This window comes from Thermobia domestica, chromosome 1 (assembly GCF_964235325.1).
Source record: "Thermobia domestica chromosome 1, izTheDome1.hap1.1, whole genome shotgun sequence".
Lineage (NCBI taxonomy): Eukaryota > Metazoa > Arthropoda > Insecta > Zygentoma > Lepismatidae > Thermobia > Thermobia domestica.
Window position 1 is genome coordinate 359,096,267 of NC_137454.1, and position 22,932 is coordinate 359,119,198.

The following is a 22,932-nucleotide window of genomic DNA, read 5'->3' on the forward strand; positions in this document are numbered from 1 at the left end:
TAAGGTGTGAATGATAAAGTATTGTGTGGATCAAGTTATTTCCCAATATTAATCACCCAAATGGGTTTCATATGGCTCTGAGTAGCTGTATGGGTTTGCTTCATTGCTAAGAAGTTTTCTCATACAGCACTATTATGTCGTAATTCTAAGGAATGCTTGGGTTTCGAAGACTTTTTGGGTGTCTTTTCAAAATTTGTAATTTTTTAATTTAGCCGTTTTCTCCTATAGCATTAGTGACTTTCCGATACTATCACATTAAAATGACTAATGCAAGAGGACACAGCAGGAGTGGGTTCGTGTCTCTAAGCTGCTTTTTCAAGATTTTGAATATATTAGCTAATAAACTATTAGGGAAGTATGTGAAGTTTTTTTTTTTTTTTGGTTGCAGTGGAGCATTTAACGAAGGATATCGATCGTACTTGTAAGTCGCCAAGGCCACATAAAATGTCGTCATCTATGTCATTGTCATCTATAATTATATATAAAACTCATTCACAATATCCTCGTACTCATATAGATGTGTTTTAACTTGTTCTACAAATGGCACTTTACTCTCGATTTGGGGTACCCTCCAAAATGTTGAGCACATCTACTGACAAATTTTGCCATTACGTTTTATTATTGTTAGACCTGTTCGGGCCAAACTATTAACTCTAAAAACTAAGACGCCTAAATAAGCGTAACAATATCGCGATTTTTTACAAATAGAATGAATGTAAGATTGTTACTTATAAATGCAAGGCCCCATGTTACGTATAAACTGAGCACAATGTTAAACTTAAATGAACGTAACAAACTTGATATATGTTACATATAAGTAGAAGTGACAACCATTATACATAAATAGAATGCACACCGTTACATATAAATAGAAGAGACCTCATGCTGGTATATAGGGAACATAATTTAGGTATATTTATCGACACTGCGTAAGGTAAATAGCTCACATTAATAAACTCTTGCATTGAAATGACGAGTCTAGTTTGTCATGGCTGACGGTGCAAAATTGCAAAATGACGAGCTACACCTTGTCATAAAATTTTAACTATTGTAGCATCTCGCAGGGTTACTATATTGATGTTTTGAAAGTAATATAATGATAAACTACTTTTATAAAGTTATATAATAATACACTTTTATAACTTATACTTCAATTATCAGAATTCAGAAAATAAATCGTAGTGGAACGGGTTACGTATGATGTAAATAATCCAAATACAATATCAAATTGTCTACTTTGTTTTGTTGAAAGCTCAAAAGAACAATCTAACTTACACTCTCAAGAAAATTGATTGGTATAGCTTTGCCCGCCCCCCTCGCAAAAAAGAGCGACAGAGCGATACCAATAGAAGGTTGGTTAAATTTCTCTTAGGACTATTCCTCTTCAGCAATGTGGCAGAGAAAGGTAGACACGTACACAAAATTTAGATTATTTACGATTTTATCTAAAAATAAGAATATTTCATACAGGCAGTCACCTATGAATTTCATACTAATTTATTATTAGACGTCATAAGTAAATCTCGACAATATTGTAGGGGCCACGGTAGCAGAGTGGTAGAGCGTTCACCTCTAGTGCATGGGGTCCCTGGTTCAAACCTAGCTCCGGCCAAGTGAAGTTTGAGGTGGACAAACACCGTGTGCATGGGTTTTTTAGAGTCCTTCCGTTTCCTACCACTTTCTTAATTCCACTATTTCATTCATTTATCATCATTACCGTCTCCGTTAGCCTAGCCGGCATAACCATGGGACAGTAAAGCAAAGAATTCATTTCGACCAATATCTGTGATAATTAAGATGTAAAGCTGAACTTAAACATTGATTTTCTGGTCCTTACCTTGAAAATGTTGTAATATTCAGAAAACAAAGCCTCTCACACTCCGAGGCCACTATCTTGAACAGAATTGAACAACAGGAAAAAATATCTAGCACAATGAAACAAAATAGCTGCATTGCCCACCATTTGTTAACAAAAGAAAAAAACTCAGGAAACTGTTGTTTGTCATCTTCGTGGTAACAGCGCAACATACACCCATCCCTCACGGTCACTGACACAAATCCCGGCAGCATGAGAGGGAGCATGTCCCTCCCCCAATAATCCGAAGTGAAATGTGTTTTTCGGGAGAAATGTAATGATTTGTGTCCGATTGCCACAAAGAAAAGTGTGTTGAAATTGATATTTCGCCTGCCTCCCAATGTTAAAGGCTACTCTGCTCCCCTGATCCTCAACTGCATTCTTCTTCAACTTCATAATTATTTTGAACATCGCAAAAAAAGAAATAGAAAAGAAAACCCGTTCCCCCAATGTTGAAGACATATTTGCACCGCTTCACGCGGTCCATGCAGTGACACCCCTTAGTACTGAGCGGCAGTGAGGAGGTATATCTGATCGAATCCCACCGCCAACCATCCTTTCTTAAGTTTTGCAGTGTATCCCTCAGTTTAACCAGGCAAATAAGAGGATGGACCTTAAAGATCCTGGCCGATACCTTCCTTGCATTATACCTTATTCTGGTCAGATACACAACTACTAAAAGGATTTAAAAATAAATTTAAGAAACTGTAAAAACCACAACTTTTCTTCCCACAACATTGTAACATCTTACAAGATCAGATTCAAACTGTATTGGCCATTTTTACACAGGTAGACAACGTATGAACAACTACTAAACACATAATACTATTTGCTTCTCAGAAATATAAGCTATAGAGGAAAAAGGGACAATCGGAATCTGCTAAATAAGCATTAAAGTAGATAGCATGTCCATCAGTGAGTTGGTGAATATTGCGGTCATATTAACAACTACACAATATGACTGTTTACATGAGCGTTTAGAATTTACAAACGTTTTACCGTGTAGTTTCGTATGAGCACTGTTTCTTTTCTAAAACTGCAATTTAAGCATCTATCCGTATGCAAGCTTTCAAGCGCTGTTTTGACCATACTATGTTAAATTTTGTTTCTTGTTAAATGCAGTTTTAAAAATGATATCATTTACTGTTAGGAACAATGAAACATGTTAATCGGGTAAACATAAAAATAATACACAAGTTGAGACTTTGCATAAGTGAACTTTTATGTCAAGTTCTTATTTTTATAAAAAAGGACACTTTTACAAACTTGCAAAATATCTTGAAAACTGTTTACAACTTTCGTCACGGCCTTTCTTGTGCACATATGGTTTCCTTCTAAATACAAGTTCACAATTTTCGAACTGAGTTTAAACCTCTAAACCCTTTGTCGAACTCATTTCTGCATTTATGCAATTGACGTTAGTATCACGAGATCTATGTTAGATTCCACTAGTATTACTGTGAACGCGTGTAGACTCACAAATACAATATTTATGTATCTGCATAACGAGAAACGAAATTTGAACTTAGATTTACAAGGACTACACTCACACCGCAATGGCCCTTCCTGCCTTTTTACATAGCGTGACAATTTATCAGAACTGAAAATACCAAAAGCACAATGAACACACCGATAAATTTCCTCGGTCATCAACTGCCAAATACCTCGTTACTTTCGACGTGTACACTTTATTCCACACAGTTTGCATCTTGCTCTTCTATGTGGGGACGTCAGTTCCCAGTAGATACTCTTTTCCATCGTCCGTTCTACATTAGTGTCAATCTTCTAGCTGTATATGTCAAAAAAGAAAAAAGGAAAAGAAACATCAGTACAGAGAGTGTGTACAGACTTCTCAAATTTAAAATTAACACACTTAGGAAGTACAAGGTATAACTCAGGTTTTGAAGTTACACTTTAAAAAAAACGATAGGGCAGTATTTTATCAGCCCAATAGGCTAATGCTGAAATGGTATCACAAACTTAGGTCTTTACGACTTCGTTTAGAGGCTGATCCTCCCATCTTCATACAAAAATGGTTGCTCGGGACATTTCCGAAGTTTCTGGCGATGCCACTCACTTGTGAGTGAGCTGGACTCGCAATGAATTTGTTATTAGTCTCAAGTCTTATCCACCATTTGCTGGAGTTTAGTGCGTGTGATCGTAAAATGACCCAGAAATTTAACTTTGGCGCTTTTTTCAAAAACATTTACAACATTACAAAGTAGTTTTCTTTTAAAACTAAAGTTCCATTAAGTTGCCACTATGACTGAAGGGCAGGAAAGGCTGAACAAAAATTAAGAAGAAATTGATCACGGAATTATTATTAGATGCCATCCCAACATTAACCTGGTAGGACTGAGGAAAACATCTAAAATTTGACTATTGAACAACGTCTGAAATATTGCCGTCCATGTTCTTTCTTGAAAGGCATTAACTTTTGCGGTGAATTAGCTTTCATGAAATTAGCGCTGTTACCCACAAAGCCAATAATAACAGAGCAAACGAACAGGGGGTTTTGGCATCAGGCCCCAAGAGGGGGTATGGATCTTTGTGAATATTAAAAAATTAACACCTAGTGACATGGTGACTACCCGATTGGTGAAATGAAGAAAATGGGAGGAAACGGCAGAAACGTAAGAAAACCCACGCCCAAAGTATTTATCCACCAGAAGGCCCAAATGACATGAGAGGGGATCGAACCGTGGACCCCATGCACCTGAGGTGAATGCTCTAACTAACAAGCCCCGCCACCCCTCTATCAACATAAGTTTACAAGCATGTAATGCTAATTTACAAAACTGCAGCATACCGAAAAACGCCTTCTTCACGTTTTGCTTGACAAATAAATTGGCGACGTGGATGCTAGTATTGGGTGGTGTTTCGGAAGGCAAAGAAAATATAAAACTCATTTCTCATTAGCCTCTTTCACCTGTAAAAAAAGAGAAAAAAACACTGCCAAAATAAAATACTTTTGACTATTTGCGTACCTAGCATAGGTGATTTGCCTATTACCTTTGGACGCACCCCCACGTGCGCCCGCCAAATTGGCCTACGTGATTGGTTGTATAGTATTCGTACTTTTTAGTGGCCAACTAGCCCATGTTGATTTGTGTTTTTCGCGGTAATTTTTAACACATCCTACACATCCGAAAAACACATTTAGAAGCAAACTGCAAAAGAATTGTAATGTTTTAACAATTATTTCTTGTGACCGCCTTGAATTATATCTATGCCAAGTGAGGCGGCAATCAGAAGTAATTGTCGATTCATTTACGATTTCGGTATATAGGCCTATACGTTGTTAGGCTGTATAGCATAAAAACTACAGTCTAAAAAGAAACCATCATGTACTAGCTGACCACTAAAAACACCAATACCTTCTAACCGTGTCAGGGCAGGGCGAGGTTGTGGGCCAAGTCTTACTATGTATTAGCAATGATAAGAGTTGCAATAGCACTTGTCATAGTTCATACTGGTAACGCTCCACTTGTAACTTAAAATACTGCTTCTGTACACTGTGCAGAAATACTGGGTAGAAAAACGTATCTAATATAATCGTCTTTCATATGTACTCACTTTCTTATCTGTCATAAAGCACTTGTAACCCTACACTAGTAAACCTAAAAAAAAACAGATTTACTAGTGCCATTTTGCATTTAATTCTATCGATTGCAGAAATATGTTCTTTATAAATATGTCTTTTCATACAATGTATTACGTTTTACCTGTAAATCTTCTACAATGTAGTACGCCAAAAGTAAACCTGCGCGGGTTGTTTTCTGTCTTTATTGCAGCTCAATGGGAAGCGAGGGGAGCTGTAATCTAGAACCTTGCCCTTAGAAGGCAAGAAAAACGTTCTTGTGTGCTACGTTCACGGCTAACAAAGTTATTTTGCTGCATTTTTTAATAATTCAAGAATGGCATCTATGTAAAAAGTGTAAAAATGTGTTTTTTTGGGGGGGGATTACTCGAGCAGGCGGTTCTATCAAATTTAGACTCATCTCTTACCTTTTCAGGTTAGGTTAAAGTTTTGTATTTCTTTTAGGAGCTCCATTACTACTTGCAGATACACTTCAGAATGGCTCAGTATAAATAAAGTGTGGACGTATGACATAAAGCTACAGTGCATAAAACACGTACGAATATACGCTATGTGGCCACTAAAACACACGAATGTTATCTAACCGAGTCAGAACTGGAGAGCAGCAGGGAGGCCCGAGCGATAGCGAGGACAGTGTCCGTAGGGATCATGCGCATCACCGACGGGGATATACGCATAAACGAGGATAATGGAAGAACACACTTACATATACAATACTTTTACTATTACTCAAAATTCATTTCAATATGCTGTGCACTGATAGTATTTATGTTCATACTCTATTTCTGCACGAAAAATGTTTCACATTGTATTTTATATTTTGTACAACCGTCTGATCGAATTAAAGCGTGTGGGTTAACTTTACAATGCTCGCTCCAGCTGGTATACTCACTCAGAATCATGACATTACAGTCTATTAATTTTATGAAAATGGATCTAAACTTTCCTAACCTTAAGCTAACATGATCCTATTTCTATCTTACTCTTAACTGCCTTACTCTTTTATATGCTTTTAACGTACCCTACTTATCGGCGCTCAGCTGGAGTGTGTATTGTAAAGTTTACCCAAAATGTGCATCCCAAAATAATGTACTGAACATAGTGATTAACTTCTGGGAGAGATTCCAAAGATAATTGCTACATCCATTTCACCATTATTCACTAACTACTGTTAAACGTTATTTTCACATACCTTTATTTAATATAACAGGTTTCATAGGAGGATGGTCAATGCTGATACTAAAGTTTATCTTCTTCTATGGTACCAATATAATAAACGCAATCTCACAATTAACCTGATTGCATCTTCTTCTTGTAATGCCCGTAGAGTCTGGCAGAGTCCATTGACACTTAATACCGATATTATATCATAGAAAATTATCTTTATACACAATACAGAATGTTATAAATTGTCCAAAGTATATATAAATTAAATTGACAAATTACAAATGTTTCCTGTTCGGATTTGATCGACTTCTTTCGCGTTTTCACGGACATTTCAACGTAAGGACATGTAATTTATAAAATTTTATACGGCACCGTAAATGCAACGGCGTGATAAAATAGTCTTAGATTGTGGTACGTCTTAAGTCTAGATTGTTACACTTAAACTTTACTACTTGGTGTTTAAATGTAACAAAATTACATCCATTTTTTCGCAGCAAAGCATATTTATATGTCACATTCCATCTTACATATATTTCTTCTATGATTACGTCTATTTATAAGGCATACATGTGAATGAATGTCACAATTTTTCTCAGGGTTATTTCACGAAGTTACCTTCAATTTACATGTTAATATAAGAAGACAGATGTAAGAGAACCATGTAGCCACTGAACTATTCACTTCGCAGAACATTATTCACGTCAAAACATTTCGACAATAGATATTTCTACCACTAGTCTCGATAAAACTCAATATTGTAAATATTCTTGTTTTTAGTAAGATTTAACTTAATTATCCGGAAATAAAAGAAACTCGTTATTACTCATGCCTTCCAATATAATCTTACACCATCGTTTTAAATATGGAATTTTATAATTTTGAAAGGAAACATAAATCTTGTACACAGATAATTGAATGCTGAAATAATTAATAAATTAAACTATTATTGAACGAATTAGTATAGTTGTTAACGTTATCTTCTTTACATCCAAGGAACATAAGTGAAGGGACCCACCACAATCTTAGGTGAAACAAACAGTTTTCTTAAATGTTAAACATGCATATATGTACATTTGATAATAGAAAACTTCAAGCAAATTTCTATTATGGGTGATTATCAGAATTTTTTAAAATGGATATAATAGGCTCTGATGCTATAAGTCGCACAAGGAACTAATTTGCATGTAGAGGATTGAAAAGCAAACAGAACCACTAAGTAAATTAAAATTTCAAATTGTTATACTCTCCCTTAACTCCTCTGTTTCGCCACGTCTTCAGAAAAATATTCAAAATGTTATGTATCCATTGTTATCGTAATGAATAAACTGCATTGAGTCTAATGAAAACTAACGAAACGTATTCGTAAAATATTAATTTTTTTTGGAAGTATAATTACGAACTTGGACTATTATAAACTGTTTTCGGTTTAATATTAAGCCATAATTCATTAAGCTGTTAATATTAAACAGCTGAATAATAATAGATGATTAATGCAAGCTACGAATATGATTTTAATTCATCAAAATTATCTTTAGCATAGATTATTTCTAAATTATCTTTAGCATTATTTTTGTTGTCTTAATCCATATGAACACTCTAAATCTAAGCAATTAAAAACCAGTAAAATCTTTAATAATAGTATTATAATTTAGATAAATGCATCACGCGACCATTATATTGTCAAATTCTTATACTTCAGAAAAAAACACGGTGTTAAAAATATAAAGTAACCACATGTTGGAAAAGTAAGATTGCTTTCATATTCAGAAACATATGAAGACTTTGATGCAAAAACAGGTTACGTTCACAAAATGAAAATGTAAAGGAGGTAGTTTCACAACGGTTTACACTCATCCGATTTTCTTCAAACTTGTCACATATATTGGCTATAGTAAACCGAAAACAAATCGGCACGTATTTTTTGTTCCTTCCCGAAAATAGGTGATGAGGGGCAAAAATCCTTTTTTTTTAAAATGGGCCCTTTTGATTAAAAGGACCACATTAAAGAATCGAAACTCTGCCGATGCAGACATGACTTCAAAGTAGGAAATACGGGTTTTGTCGTTTTTGCGAGAAAACAATATAAGGGGGAAATGACTTCCTTCGAAATGACAAAAGACCCGCACAATCTTTACGGAAATTAGATTTCGATGTAATTTCTCAAAATCGTGATATGTTATGGATATTGTGTACCTGAGTAAAAGTTTCAATGGTCACAACCAAAAATCACTGACCGTTTGGCCACTACAAGGCCGCTTTTTTATAAACAACCGAGGATACTGATATCCTGAATTGCAGTAAAAATGATTGAAACCGTGATATATTGTAGATATTTGATCCTGAAAATATTCTTAAGGGACATAGCCACCAATCACTGACCGTTTGGTCCTTAAAGGTCCACTTTTTTGATAGCAGCCGAAGATAGTGATATCCTCGATTCTAAGGAAAATTACTGAAATTGTGATATGTTGTAGATATTATGATCCTGAGAAAAATATCAATTGGCAATGCCACCAATCACTGACGTTTAGCCACATTTTTCAAAACAGGGAGGTAACGGTATTCTGGATTTCGGTAAAAATTACTGAAACAGTGATATATTGTAGATATTACATCCTGAGAAAAAATCTTAACGGACGCAACGCGGTCACTAATCGTTTGGTCACCACAGGGTTACTTTCTTGAAAACATAACGATGTTCTGGATTCTGTAAGAATGAGTAAATTTGTGATATGTTGTATATCTTCTCATCGTGAGAGAAAGTCGTATTGAACAAATCTATCAATTGTTGACCGTATGGCCACTACAGGTCCATATTTTTGAAACAGCCGGGGATATCGATATTTTTAATTACGGTGAAAATTAGTGAAACTGATACGCTGTAGATGTCATGATCCTGAGAAAAACTGTCCAGTGCTTTCCAGGGTTTTTATTTGTCCCTCAAGATGAACATCCGGATGTTGTATATGCTGAAATGATATTACACGCTACTCTCCCCATCCCTTTTCCGGGTTGTTGGATAGGACTTTTGGTGGCTTCATACAATTCCAGCAATATTCCAGAATATATTTCCTTATCTTGTTTTAAGAAATGTGGTTCTGCAGTTGCCAAATGGTCAGTGATTTGTGATTGTGTCCATTGAAATGTTCCCTGAGGGTCACAATGCCTACAATATATCACGGTTTCAACCCACTCCACCGAAATCCAAACCTACCTTCTGCTGTTGTCAAAAAACGTGGTCTATAAGTAGTCAGACGTTGAGTGATGGGTGGTTGTGCCATTGGAACTTTCTCAGGAACCAATATTAAAAACATAGTACGGCTTCAACAATTCCACCGAAATTCTGAATACAGTTATCTTCTACTGTTTCCAAAAAAGGTGGCCTCGTAGTGGCCAAACGGTCAGCAACATATAAGAGTTTCAAGCAATTAAACCGAACTCCAAAATACCGTTACCTTCTTATCATTTGACTTTTACAGGACGAACGACTTAAGAGTTGAGCCAGCAGTTTAAACCTAAATCACATCGCTCCTAACTAAGCTAAAGACATGACTTAGATGTCTGTCTCTTTAAGAAGGATCATGCGTTGCAAAGGTGTACATTTCGTCTACATTGAGAGTACAGCAGCGGAACGGTACAGGGAGAAGTTGGATGTACAAGTTTCCCCTCTTCTCTGCATTTGGGGCAGGGAGACTGTCCCTCCAAAAAAAACTATAAGCATAAAGGTGGTATCAATAACGATAAATATACATCCTAACTAATGATACCCTTTGTAAGGATATTCTTCCGAGCGACAAAACTGTGTTGCCAACTTCGGGAAAATGTATTTTTATTTCATTTTTTTAATTTTCTTTTTCAACTTCCTTTACGAGTTGGGCACGAGGGACAAATAAGTTACGTCGTTGAGATCTGTGTTTAACAAGCTTGAAAATGAGTTTTCGCCTATATATCTGTGCCAATTAGGAACGTCAGGGTAGATAAAAATATTTCGAAAGATATGTATAGGGTGTTTCTTATAGAAAACATATTCGAATTTTTTCTCACTTGGTATTGAACTTTCGCAATTCACTTTTTGCATGATTGTACCCAATGACTGGGGTACACGTGAAAATACTTGTCCTGCGTACGACACGAAATAGTGTTGCCACCTTTTGACAAATTTACTAAAACAAAATATCTCATTTTCTTCAAAATTTCGTCTTCTTCTTCTTCTACAAGTTTAGTACGAGGGGTACAAAAGTTACCACGCTGAACTCTGCATTCCATGACATGGAAAACTGGATATAGTTCATGTCCCTGTGACAATCAGAAGGGGTACTAGGGCTCTAGACGTAAAGGTCTACGATTTTCTTGAAATCCCTATCCGTCCTGTAAAAAAGTGGCCCTATAGTGGCCAAACGGTCAGTGATGGATGGTTGAACAAATTGAAACGTTTTCTCAGGAACACAATATCTACAACTCATCACGGTTTCATTCATTTTTACCGAAATCCAGAATACAGCAGTCTCACCTTCTGCTTTTTACAAAAATGTGACCCTGTAGTGGCCAAACAGTCAGTGATTTGTGACTGTGCATAATGAGACTTTTTTCACTATCACAATATCAACAACATATCACAGCTTCAATCATTATCATCGAAATCCAGAAGATCAATATCTTCGGATGCTTTAAAAAAGTTGCCCTGTAGTGGCCATACTGTCAGTGATTTGTGGTTTTGTTCTTTAAGATTTTTTCTCAGGATCAATATATCTACAACTTTTCACGGTTTCGGTCAGAATATCGTCATCTTCGACTATTTTCCAAACAGTGACCATGTAGTGGCCAACGGTAAGTGACTTTTGGTTGTATATTTTTCTCAGATACACAATATCGACAAGATATCACGATTTTAAACAATTCTACCGGAATTTATTTTCCGTAAAGATTGTGCGGGTCCTTTGTCATTTCGAAGCTAGCCAATGCCCCCTGAAACTCTTTTCTCGGAAAAACGACAAAACCTTTATTTTCTACTTTGAAGTCATCTGTGTTTCGGCAGAGTTTCGTCTTCGACACCAACCAATAACGTTGTTAGTAAGCACTTTTAGTTAGGTATAATTTTATTATATTGTTAAATACTATACTATACTATACTATAATATAGTAAAAATAAACACAGCATATATATATTCTAGATATAGATATATTATAGATAAAGATAGATAGATAGATAGATAGATAGATAGATAGATAGATAGATAGATAGATAGATAGATAGATAGATAGATAGATAGATAGATATTGTGCAACATTTGTGTACTACGACACATTCTACTGAAATTTTCTATATACTGCATTTTCTTTATTTCCACGTATTTTCTGATCGCTCATGGCTTTCAAACATTTCCCTATGGGTATCCCTTTTGCACTTTCCCATTCTACCAACAACTTTTGACATCTGAGGATGAAGCTCTCGGCGAGCCCAGTGCTTGTGAAATAAGTCTCCATAGTTGTATTTTCTCCCTTATTTAACCATGGCTTTACAAGTCACTTCACCAGGACTTTTCATTGCCTCGTTCATGCCCTACGTGCTGACAAACATATATTTTGTCTCTAAATGATTATGATGTTTGGACACTCAGTAAATTTTTATACCGTATTTTCCGGGCATACTTTGAAAGCAAACAAAAAATCCACATGTAGGTACCAGTTACTGACCCATAACCTACAAATTTCCAGATCTGTACAAGTCATGGAAATTCAGAATAAATATTTCCCAGAGTTTACGGAATGCCTGTTTCTGTTTGTTTCTAGTTTGAATATTATGAAATCACCAAAAGCTAAGGAGACAGTTGAAGCGATTCAGCGATGTCGTTGCTTTGAATATTGGACGTCCATTTTCACTTGGGCAGAATTCATTCAAGCCTTCTAAAGATTTTGGCAATAGGTCCAAAATAATGAAGTATATGAACGCATATATTTCAGATTCGTCGTTTTCTGAGTTTTACTAGTTTACTTTTTCACCATAGATTCGAGCTTCTGTTTCCTGGACAATTAGAGTTGCTGATTCTGGAGTTTGAAAATTTGTAAGGCACGTAGTTCATTCTGAATACCTAATTCAGCTGGTTTGAATTGCTTGACCACATTTTCTGCCAACGTCTATTGTTCTGCCGGGTCCTGTGCACTTTATTTTCTTCCATGTGGAGCTGTAAATTCTGCAGTCTTTGATCCGTTCTCTGTTGAGATGTTTAAAATTCGGCTAGAACGCTGCGGAGGGTCACAATCAGAAAACAGGTCCACGTCACGTTCATTGGAGCTACCGTTAGTTTAGTCTCCTTTCCCTTAAACAGACATTTCACGTTCATACTCGTAATGGCTGTCGTCCGATTCAACCTCACTTGTTTCAATATTAGTTACTTTTACTTCTAACATCCACACAACGCTTTCTATAGGCAAGCATAGACAAGACACTGCAATTAAATAACAAAACTTTCTCAACGTATTTTTGACCTGAAACGCATAATTGTATGTATATGTGAGTAGTAATATACTCCGGTAACTTTCAAATATAAATCAAATTGCTTAATTTCCTCACAAATATTATACAGGAAGTACACTTTTTGTTACAGAGAATTTATTTGTTTCAAAAATATGTGTATAGTAACATACAGTAAGGTATCCAAATTGTAATAGAATAATAACACAAAGATAGTGCTGCCATTCTTCTGACAATTTTTAAAACAACAAAACTCACTAGTCAAAGGAATAAATATTTACTTTTATTTATGTTGTCGTTGTTAGGAATTACCAATTAGCAAGCTTTATTTATCTCTCTGCGCATATAGAAGCACAAAAAACCATGGTGTCCGTACGGACCCCAGGTATGCTAAATATGTTTTAGTTCTTAAATGTTCTTATAATTTCTAAATACAAAAGCGTACAAGCAAATTGTTATAAGTGAATTCAAACATTTTATAAAGAGATTTCCTGAGTCGTGGATAAGAATATGAAACAAACAGAAAACATATGAATATAATAAAGCCTGGGGTCCGCACGTATCCAAGGTTGGCGTCATAAGATTAAAGTAATAGAATAAAAATTGAAATTAAATATTTTATTTTGATGTACGTTTAACCCGTTTTTGCCCGATTTTTTACTTTCGATTCTTTTTTGAAAATTTGTGTTTTTCTCAGTGGGAGGCTTCTATTTGTTCGATTAATATTAAATTCTGGCACTTTTCTTAATTAATTCGGCTGTTTGGGCATATTCCAATATTGGAACTCTAGGAACGAACGGTACCAGTAAGATTTTTCCCTTAACTCTGACATTATTAACGAACGTGATAGTAATGTGTGTTATATATGTTACTTATCCTACAAATAGAACACCCTTCTATACTTCTACTTTTTCTAGAAAGAAATATCGTTATAAAACAACCAATCAATTTTCATATTTTTATTTTCCTTAATATACTTCGTACGAATATTATAGTATGAAATACAGGACGAACAGTAAAAAAAAAACGTTTACTGCAGAATATGAATATAAATATTCTTTAATGATTCTAAACTATGTATCCTATAGTTCTTACAGAGAAATATAGGAATAAAATATTAACACGTTAAATTTCCAGATATATGCAAAATCAATATAGATTGATATTTAGGAAATAACATTTCATTTTCTTCCCGACAGACTTGACCAATTCAAGAACTAAAATTAAATTTGATTGTGGTAACATGTGAAGCAGAAGCTATCTAGTGATCAGAAATGTCATGTCTTAGACCTCTACGAGTGCGTGACAGAATTTCCTTGCTTGTTTCCGCAGTTCCGCATGAAGATGGTGGAGAACTATATTTCTGCAAATATATTTCGACTATACTTCTTGTGAAGCCGAGATAATCTAATGATGTGTTTGTTTCTGTTTCTGTTACACAATAATAATCGGCTAAAACAACAGCAACAACAACAACAACAATAATAATAATAATAATAATAATAATAATAATAATAATAATAATAATAATAATAATAATAATAATAATAATAATAATAATAATAATATCTTATGACCACATTGTTAAGTTCTCACAGTTTGTGAAAAAGACCGAAATTCGATTCCCGGCAAGATGATATGCGATTCAAATCCCATGTTAAGATCTAAGTCTAGGGTTGAAGGGAAGTGTTTTTTTTTTTTTTTTTTTTTTGATAAATTAAAAAAATCATAAAACCATCAGGTATCTCTCTAGAATGCACAACCCTACTTCAAAGGGAATTGAACCTCGAACTTAGTGCACCAAATACATTCGTGATACTAACTAGTTAAGTGAAGAATTATACATCCAGCATACATCAATGACCCATACCTTTTCAGAAAATAATTTATAAGATATAATTTATAATAATTTAATTATAATATAATATAATATAATAATTATAATATAATATAATAATTTATAATAATTTATAAGGTATATATAGGGGAAATAGTATAAAATTACAACCAAATAATATTATGAGCTATTTTTGGTACTTTTAGAACGATATGATTGCCTGCGCCGTGGTCTATCAGCAGAGAAATCGTATGGAAAGCAAAAATCATTTATATTTTAATAAAATAGCGTTGTGAGTTGTGAGAAATACATTCCAAGTTGTGAGACAGAAATGAAATTTTACATTAACGAAAATAATGGACCCATTCGTTCCTGGTGTTCCATTATTGGAACATCGTACTTTAGATTACACTGTACAAGTTATATATATTACTTTCTTTACAAATCTTTAATATGACTTGAAACAACTATTAATCAAGGTATCTGAGGCAATAAACGGACACAATCATAAAAATAAAAGAATATTTTCTTACATTCTTTCCTCCATGATGTATGTAAAAATTTCTTTGACAATAACGTCACCACCGTGAGGTGCAAAAGCTAATAGAGCAGGAATCAAGTGCATCACCTTATCATTCCATCCCTTGTGAACGCAGTTAGCACGTTCCAACTAATTGCGATACAATCTAGCCAGCTGGGCAGGTATTTACGTCGTCTTTAAAATTGTTGCATTATTGGAACACCGGGAAAAACGGGTTAAAGATGTTCCTCGCCTTTTATTACACCACTCTCCATGCATTTTGATGTTTTCAAAGAAATAATATTTTCTGAATTGGATTTTTGCACTGGTTTCAAATTTATAAACAGTTCTTTTATATCAAGTCAGGATTTTTGAGACTTTCACATATTCAGAATTCAAGGTTTAGTGGAAAACCTACCAGAAAAAATGAACATCTTCCCGTCATTGCTAGAAGATTGACATTAGTGTTTCTCTAGGAGAATCCTACGATCTCTTGATTTCTTTACAGTAAGATAAGATAAGGGGATGATAAAACTATTAGCAGTAGTAATGTGTTATTTTGTGTAAGGTGAGTTCCTGAAGCGGCAACGCTGTATCATTACTCACAGTCTCACATTCAGAAAGAGATGAGTTTATACCAATGACAGCGATAAACCATAAGTATCTTTGGATCTATACCTGTTGCACATTTTCGTATGAAAGAGACATGTGAAAACGTGTTTGCTAGATTGTGTGAAATACTAAGAACACTGATGGCTTCTTAATTCAATCAAACTACACCAAACATCTTTGTTATCTCTGCGAATGGACCAATCGTGCAAGGGGTGAACATTGGGTTAGGAAACCACGGTGATCCCGAAAATCTTTCAACTGGTTTGATAAATGTGGAACATCAATCATTTTTGGAGCGTTCAAAAAGTTTACTCCCTCCCTGTATATAAAGTTAGCAATCATGACACATTTAGATAGTGCCGTAAATAAGGTCCGTAAATATTGCATGTACATACGCACTTATTATTATAGAACGTCGAAAACCCCGTATTTGTGTAAACTATTTTTTATTTCTGTATATTTAGTTACTTCTGTCATTTTGAAACCACTGCATGTACAGGAGAAAAATATTATTTATTCTACATTATAATGTAGTTTGTATATATTGATACAAACATACCACCCTATTTGCAGGGAAACGTGACGTCATGGGGGAGAATTGATGTTATATTTGTAATCAGCGTCCCAAAATTGTAAGGAAACTTAAACCAAAATCATCGGAACATTTTCCGAAATGCAGAGCACTGTATTATCATCGGTGTTTGCAAATCGATACTGATACTGGAATTGATAATATACATCTAAAACATTCAGATGAAATGAAGAAATAATGCTACATATTCTTTATAGTGTTAAATACCTAAAATCATTGTCAGTGTTACCTATTACTTTTTTTTTCCTATTTGCAGATTAGTGTCGAAACCGGAAATCGTAAAAGTGCTTAAATTTCGTTTTTGGTAAAGAGGTTATTACGTCATGATGAAACGTGTAATTAAGGCTATGAATCTATATATAAAACAAACTTCTTACAATCTCGTGTCGTTCTTCCTCTCTAAGGATCAGCATTGATATCAGTTTGTAGTAAGTATGTTTCTGCCTTATCATTAAAACAGTAAATTTGCATATATATATATATATATATATATATATATATATATATATGTGTGTGTGTGTGTGTGTGTGTGTGTGTGTAAAGTTTCTTGAATTTTATCGTTCAACCTTGAAGGAATATTATTGGCATCGTTAATAGTAGTTCTCTTCTGGCACTCACAATTTTTTTCAGATGTGTGGAATCTAGAGGAATATTTTCTTAATTATCTCATGGCTACAAGGGTGACGCGGAACATAATCAATAAAATCCTGATGTTTAATACTAAATATACTAATCCTATATTTTCGTGACGTTTGGTATTCATGCAAATTTCGAAAAGAATTTTGTGTATGTTCTTTGTCTACATCAAGTTTACTTCGTGAATTTTGGCAGAATTTGAATGTCTGACGACCCATATTACCATTTCGTACGTAAATGTTTTTAATATACTCTCTGCACTCTTTAACACAAAGTTACCATTCTGAAAGAATTTGATTTTATCTTTGAGAAATGCGTTTGCTTGGAGTAGGAAGCGAATTGTTAGTAATATTGACGGTGTTTCTAGTCATGAAAAGGGCTAGGTTAAACTATTATTTGATTAACCGCAGGAACACTATTAACTATTATTTGATTAACATGTACCAGATTTACAGACTGAAGTAAGTGATCATTCACGCACCATCTTAGAAAGAAACGAACGTACTGGTTCATCGAAAAAAGAAAAATACAAGAGGTGCAGTGGTATATGGTGTTGTTATCAATAACTCGATGTAACTACAAAATGAGCATAATATGTGTTACCACCTGAGAATTAACACCCAGACCACATATCAATAGCGTGTTTCTCCCCAAGTCCACAACCAGCCACAAACGTTTCCTTTCCATGAACATTTTAGGAGGAATAAGCATTTAGGAACTATAAATCAATCTACTACTACTACTACTATTATTATTATTATTATTATTATTATTATTATTATTATTATTATTATTATTATTATTATTTATAATGACAATTATAAAAACATATATTTCAATATTTTATTAATCCTGGACCGACCTAACATTTCTCAGAGATTGAAGTATACATAAAAAGCAGGGTTTTGTGTTTAACATATATGTTATCAAGGTAGTGACCTTTTGCTGAAGTTAGCAAATTGTACTATTCCCTCTGACGCCGTATAACCATTAGTGAAGAGTTCGCGAAAGTGTTTGGACGTAGGTAGAAGCTATAAAAATTCCTCTTAAAGCAAAAGATTCCAAGTACCACTGTTATGAAAACTATTCACGCACAACCATTGATAAAACACAGGATTGTTGCAAAACTTACGCACACACACAAGCACACACACACGCACTCATATATATATATATATATATATATATATATATATATATATATATATATATATATATATATGTCAATTATAAGAAATAATATATTCAATTATATCGCTTTTAAGAAGTAACGAAGCGAAGTAACTTGATTTTCATTAGTACCTATAGAACCACGACGAAAGTTATTAAGAATAAATATATATTTAAGTCTTAATTGATGCTGTAGTCAATATACTATTTTTTTATAAACGAAACGCGATAACGAAAACTCTCTTGCTAGCAACTTACGAATTCATGACGTGTTTAGTTTTTCGGGTTAGTACATTAGTTGGGCAAAGAGAAATAGCAGGCATAGGAATTCTCCATTCGTTATAACTTCTCTCAATAGTTAACACCACTGGATTTTCTTGGAATTTTCTCCATGACATATAAATCAGGTAGGATGTTATAGCAATACCAACCACAAATAGCAAAATGAACAGCAATCTGAAAATTAGACGAAACAAATATATTGTTTATTAATGTAATTTATCGTATTGCTATAAACATATATATACTATATTAGAATATATATATATATAACTTCTCCCTGTAGCTTCGAAATTTATTGTTAGTAAAAGTTAAAAAAAGCATGAAACAATTACTAAAAATCTTGTAGTTTGGTATACTTGACAATACCACCAGATTAACGATGCTGTCATCTCAGCATGTTTTGAATATCCGAAATGCAATATGTCAAGTTACTAAATATTTCAATCTACTGATTTACATCTCAGTACCTATTAAAAACTTAAAATTATAAAATTGTGTAAATTCGCGTGCAATACAAATTTTAATAGTTTCTTTTTCCAAAAAAAATACTATAAATTGATGTATTGGCGAACTGAACTGAATTTTTCCCTATAAAATTTTAACAGGCAAAAACAAGGAAGAAAGTAAGTAAACATGAAATGGTAACATTAAATAAAATCATAATGGAATAAATATATTCTTACAGTAGGAACACTTGTTCCAGTTATCTGCCTTTGGGTATGGTATCCTGTATTAAGGCGACATTGCCTCTAGAACTGCCATAATTATTCTTTGTATGAGGAAGGTTCCCGCTTTGCCATTGCCAGATAACTGCGTGTTCTGTCTGCCTATTTCTTTTATAAAGTTAATACCTTCTCTGCCCCATGCACCACTGGATTGAATAGCGATAGTTACAAAATGATGTTTCTCCGCAAGATTACCGTATTTTCTCCTTTTATTCTTTTTCATTTCGGCTTGCTATATTTCCCGCCTGAATCGAAGGAAATGAGAGATTTGAAAGAGCGAACGTATCTGAACATGTAAAGTCCCAAATTAGCGTTTTACCTCTCTTCCACAGAGTCATGTAACAGAGTCATTCCATCTGTTCTGCTACATCCAATGGGTTCTCTTATTGCATGTATGCCGGCTGAGATTAGTGCCATGTAAGCCTTCTTTATTTATTTCGCTCTTACATGCTTGACAGTTGTAGTCTTCACATATATTTGCCCTAGACGTAATGCAATGGCTATTCGGAAGCATTCATTACTTAGGTGAAGGCCGAGTGTGGGCGAGGTCAGAACTTTCAGATAAGCAAATGCTTCTAAGTCGGAAGCAGAAATTAATCTGGCTTTGTCTTCTAAGTTATCTGCCGAATGGACTGATTATAAAAGCCTAGAAAAAAATGTAGAACTTAATGTTGCATTCTGGAAACGTTGTGTTACCACGAACCAGTACATTTTGGAGGTCTATACAATAGTAGAAACGCAAATGCATGTTTTCGAAAAAGATAATTCCATTTTAATTTTGTGTTGAATACGATAACTGTAATATGAGAAATTTTGGATTAATAGAAAGATTTATAAAGCATAGACAATTAGAAGTTTTATAAATGACTTATTTCGAAGATCGTCTTAAACGGCAATTTGTTATTTCGATTCACTAAGGATGTGTGACAAGCCTAGGTAAAGTCTGTAAGACTGACAAAATTAATGTTTGCATGATCATATTATCATTTCTACTAACATTTACTATTATTATAGCGTTATATTTAGAACCAAAGGAAAATAATGATTATTCTAAATATTCGAGAAAAAACACACCGTTCTAAGACTTTTCGAAACTTTATCAATCTTTATCGTTTCACAAAACAATTTCAATTTTGAAAATGCACTGTGCAGAATTATAATATTTTTTACTATTGGAAAAACTAACCCAATAGATAGATAGTAATCTATGCATTTTTGAATAAAGCATCTAGGGAAAATATAATTTCAATTCGTTCTAACTTTGCTTGCACTTATGCAGAATGCCTCGTATTTCCATGAAAGTATCAGACACTAAGTGAATGTACATATGCATACCCTCGTTCATCCCAGTTGCTACCTTCGAAATATGGACGGTTGAGATACCCTATCTTAATTAGTTATAAACGATGAACAAATATCAAAATTAAGCACTGTTCAGTTCAACCAATGTAACAATGTTACATATCCAACATTAAGGATTTTTAGTACTCCTTTGTCAGGTAACTATATATTACAATTATTCATATAAATAGAAAATATTTAATATCGCACATATTGCTGGGTGTCGGAAACTAAGTTCAGTAAAGTATCTAACTGTCCAAACCTCGAACTCAAATGTACACATTTAACGAAGACATACGGCATCAAAGTTCATCTACGTATATGTGTTAATGCTACCTGGTAAACTAACCCCGATTATAACAATTTGAAATGAGTTTTTTGAACCGTAACGGAGATATGAAAACATGAATAGGTATTGTTATGCTTTTGGTGTGGAATAGTTGTGAGCATTTCCTTAAAGTAGTTTTCTTTCTTTTTTGACATTAAAGCTTAAGTGTTGATAGTTTTCATTACTACAAGTTCTCGCACTTACAAAATTTTTAGCAGTATACGAACTTTTAAGAATGTTTATCACATCTCCGAATGGGTTCTAGGTATCTATTTCCTGGTTACGGAAGAAGCGCCTTTAAATAACTTGAAAAATATACATGGCTGTAGAGTTCTGGGAAAACTGTGTATACCTTTGCATAAGTCAATGTGCAGATAACAAAAAAGAAAAACAGAAAGGACTATAATCTGTGGTTTAGGAAAAATTGAGAAAAAGGGGCAAGATTTGTAGATATGAAGAGAAAATTATATAAGCCAAGTGGCTTAGTTAGTATGGTTAAGTTTTTTGTATTAAAGATAGTCGTATTTTCCGCTGAGATTTTTTATAATAGTACAAGTAGTATTGAGTAAACGTAAGAATAGAAAAAGTATTCTGCTTATTTCAGGACATATCTTTAAGCAAGTCTTTCTGAAAACAGTTAATGTAATAATTCGTTCATACTTGCTAAATTTAATCAAAATTCGTCAAGTAATGATCTTAGTACATTCATCAGTCCATTATTACTGACGGTGGGTTCTGAAAGTTTATTTTTATGTTCAGGACAGTACAGTGTGAGTCATGCACTGTTATGTATTAACTGAACCTTTTCGTTTAATATGTAGGCTTAATTATACCAAATCCTGATATAGTGTCAGTCAAAAACAAGGATAGTATTTTGTATATAATACTAGTCTGTTAGTGATGTGGCAATCCATACTTTCCTATACGATGCCTCTTTTCCAAATCCCCTGAAGACCCCTGAAGAAAATGTCTGAGTACGGGTGCGATCCCTCGTATAAGGCATATCATGCCAAAAGTGATTAACATTTTCTGTATCATATTCCCCAAAAACGTTTACACTTGGAACACAGGGAAAACCGTTTGAATTTCAGCCTCACGAATAATCGTACACACGGAATAACCATGGGGGAAATTTAGTAGTAGGATTTAAATACTTGCAGGATAATCCACAAAAACCGATGCCGGAGGGATTTTGTGAAATTTGAAATTGAAAGGTGCGTCAAGATTTTGACTCAAAACGCCACAAATGAACAAAACTCGACAATATAAACAACTTTTATTTGAAACATTTCCTTTCCAGTTCAACCATAGTAAATTAAAAAAAAACTATTTTAATTTTAGTGTGTACCCCTGACTCTGAGCGAATTTCTTTATAATGTAAACACCATTCTGAGAGAATTTATTTATAATGCCAACCTTGTGTGCTGTTACTCAACACTGATTTTGACAATTTTAAACAGGCCTAATAAATAAGAGGCTGCATGAAAATTTCAATATAAAAGATGATTTATATTACGGATTTTCTGTGACCTAAATACTCCCAGCATTTTGAAACAATATCACTGAGAATAATATTTGAAGTCAAGTTGTTGGTACATTGTTGAGTCTTAGTGACATTTTCCAGTTTTCAGTTGAACCTTCTTTTCATTTGACATTTCTGAGTTCAGCACCACCCTTTTCGGGAGAGAGACATCCTGCAAAAATTTAAGGTTTATCAATATATTTTCCCATGGGTATTTGTAATGGGCTATTTGGCTATTTGTAACCTCTATATCTAGAGGACACCGTGTAACG